The sequence below is a fragment of the Condylura cristata genome, unplaced genomic scaffold, assembly GCF_000260355.1.
Source record: "Condylura cristata isolate star-nosed mole 26May11 unplaced genomic scaffold, ConCri1.0 scaffold00032, whole genome shotgun sequence".
NCBI classification, from domain to species: Eukaryota; Metazoa; Chordata; class Mammalia; order Eulipotyphla; family Talpidae; genus Condylura; species Condylura cristata.
Genome location: NW_004567133.1, coordinates 853,253 through 856,825, shown reverse-complemented (window position 1 = coordinate 856,825; position 3,573 = coordinate 853,253).

The window sequence follows — 3,573 nt, the reverse complement described above, 5'->3', positions numbered from 1 at the left end:
TCACAGGTGAATATATTTTTGTTTTTCATGGTAAACCCAACCATTGTAACCACGTTTAAGTTTACAATTCAGTGGCATGAAGTACATTCACAATGCACTGCTGCCATCACTTTTCCAAAACTTTCATCATGTGGAAAAGAACCCCAAACCCACTGGCAGTCAGTCCCCCTCTCCCTCCTCTGGCATTCACTAATCTGTGGATGTACCTGCTCTGGACATTTCACATAAATGGACTCATGCGTCCATTTATGTGTGTCCTTTGGCATCTGATTTTTCTCTCAGCATGGTGTTTCTGAGGTTCATCATGACGTAGCAGTGTCCTGTCCTCTTTATGATCAAATCTCACTCCACTGTGTGAGCATGACTTGAGTGCCATTCTTGACACAGTCATCAGCTGATGGACACTTGAGTTGTTCCCACATTGGGCCAGTGTGATAGTGTGCTTTATGGTTCTTAGTGTACTTAATTCTCACATTCCTCTGAGCTGAGCATGACTTCCAATTTTTACCATGGAAAGACTGAGGGTAAGGCTAGGCACCTGTGCCTGCCGTGTAGGGTCATTAATTTAAAAGCACAGAGCGAGGTCTGGAGCAAAGGGCTGGGTGAGAACAAGGACAGTGCTGACAGAGACAGTGCTGGGAGCCAGGCAGGTGCCACAGAGCCACAGCAGCCTCCACTACTCCCCCCAGGAGGTCCCATTTCAAATAAAGAAAACTGAGTCCCATCTGCCATTTGAATGTGTGGATTACAGGCATATTTCTGCATTTCTGAGTCTTGAAAACTTATTCATTACCCTTCTGTGATATGGGAACCTGGATGGAGGACTAGAGGAGATAGGTGGTGTGGACACTCATGAGGGGGTGCTTGGCCTAGGGCTGCTCAGCGGGTGGTCCAGGGCTCCCCATGCTGCTCCTGGGCCTGACCATGCTGGTGGTCCTGACTCTGAGCCCAGTCATGCTGAGCCCTTGGGATTCTGGGCTCTGGATTCCCATGAAAACAAGGGGATCTTTTTATCACTACCCCAGGCTGCTTCCTCAGCTGGAGGACTGGCAATTTCCTCCTGTTCCCCCAACTGCTGAGTCATCAAATGTGTGTCCCCCTGGCATCCTGGTCAGAGTCCAGCATGCAGGCCAAGTCTTCTCTCACTTCAAGGGTCACTGGCCCTGTTTCAGGTCACCTGGTCTGCAGCCAACAGCATGAGACTGAATCCTGGCTCCCTGACTGGGTGATGGTCCTCAAGCCTTCCTGACAATGGTGGATGCTGGGTCCTAGTTGTTCCATCTGTAGAATGGGGCTGAAGTGCAGCCGCAAGCCAGAGTCACCAGGTGAGAGGAGGAACGGGTCGCGGGTGGATCTTCCTTGTGCCTTGATACCTGACACTCTCTCCTTAAATGCTCACCTGCCTGTGAACCAAGCCCCAGGGACCCCATTTTGCAGATCAGGGACAGGGTTAAAGATGCTTCCTTGAGATCCCACAGTCTGTATCAGACTCCCAAGGCCCCATAGTTTCCAAGGTATTTTCATTCTGAACAGCAGAGGCAGTAGCAGGAGGTTTGGGGGCTCAGGCTCCAAAGCAGGGACTCTGGTGGTGCTTTTCCAGAAATCTACGTTGTGGATCTCCTTCTTCTCCACCCTGGGCTCCCTTTATCATTCTACCTCTACCTGAAGCCCCAGAGGAAATGGTTTCACTAATCAAAACACCTTGCAAGTATTAATCAGTGATGAGATCCTTTGCTATTTCATACCAATCTAACAGAACCTGCCAATCAGATGCTCTGAACAGCCATTGTATGAGATTCATGTGGTTGCTGTAACAAAATACCACACACTGTGCCATTTAATTAGCATTCATTCTCTCTCAGTTCTGGAGACCAGGAGTCTGCAATCTAGGTGTCAGCAGGCTTGGCCCCTCCTGAGGCCCTAAGAGAGAATCTGCCACAGGTTTTTCCCCTTGCTCTTGGCAGCTTCAGCAACCCTTGTTGTTCTTTGGTTTACAGATAATTCAGTATCCTGACTCCCGTTTCTTCCCTGAGACTCTCTCCTGAGTCTTTATATTTCTGCATCAATCAGTTTCACCTCCTCTTAACTTGATCACATCTACAATGACTCTATTTCTAAGTGAGGTGGCAGGCACAAGCACCAGGAATTAAGACTTGGATACTTTTTTGAGAACATTGTTCAACCAAGTACATTCAAGGTATCATTTAATGTGTTGTGGGTCTGACTTTCCAGCTGTTAAAGGAAAATGTACAATTTAATAAGGCTTGGGAAAAGATGACTAGGGGCTCATGGATTCCATGGGGTCCCTGTAGGCCTGACATCCTGGTGCTGGGGACATGGAAGGTCAAGGGCAAAGTAAGGGGGTCTGTGCCTGTGTGATTCACTGCTAACAACGGAACCAGAATCTGTGGGATGGAGGATATTGGGAAGTGCAGCTTTGCAAAGGTCTCCTGTTCCACCTCTCAGGTTTGTGTCTGGCTTTACAGGGGGCTGAGTGAGGGCCTGCACCTTATCACTGGAGGCCAGTGCAGGCAGCCTGACCTGCTCCTAGGAAGCCAGCCTCCAGCACTGCCTGTAAGCACCCAGACCAGCCTCTCAGCAGGGGCCTCCCTGCCCAGAGCTCTGAGACAGTGAGCATGGCAAGCAGCAGAGCCTGGGTGTCAAAAATTTTTCTCAGAATGCATAAGGTCCAAAATTAAGTTCCCCAGACTATGCACTGCTGTATCCCGAGCGCAGAGAGAGAGGCATGTCCTGGCCAAGCTCCTACTAGGTGTCCAGTCATCTCTGATCTCGGGTTCCCATCTTCACTTTAATAAGCACAAAGAAGCCCCATTAGGAAACGTGCAAATCAAAGTCCACACTTCGTCCAGTTGCCTGAGGACACCAGGATAGGTCATTCTCTTCAGTCTTGGCAAAAGAAGGAACATTTTCTTTAGGGAAGGCCAGGTGGGGACTGAATATACCTGACAATCCCCGTCCACACTCCTACCGGGACATACTTGGATGTCCCGAGTCGTTTATAGTCACTGCGCTTCCTTTATATCCCCTTTGACAGATCAGGGCAAGGCACACAGAGAAGTTATGTGGCTAGCCGCAGGTCACACAGCCCGAAGTATCCAAGGTAGCTTTGACTCCATAGTCCGTGCCTCGCGCGTGAAAAGCCTGGTAGTGTCCGGCGCCGCGTGCGGGGGAGGCTGGCCCAAATATTCAGGCCGCCCCGCCAAAGTTCAGTGAGCGCGCAGTGGTCGAACCACGGAGGGAGCGCTTCTCGTGCATGCAGCGTGCTGGCCTCACCTGCATTTGCGAATAGCGGGACCCAAAGCCAGCACCCGGGCCGGAGGGACCCTCGCAGCCGCACGCCCCTCAGCAGGGGCAGACCTCGAGTGGGCGGGGTCATGCTTAGCTTGCCAATGGCGGCTCGGGGGCGGAGCCTACGGCGGGAGCGCGCTCGGGGGGCGGGACCAAAAAGCCACGGAAGGAGGGCGGGCGGGTAGGGGGCGGGACCGAATGGTTGCAGACCAATGAAACATTTGGGGCGGAGCGAATGACAGAGGGCGCGACGTTCCGGGGGCG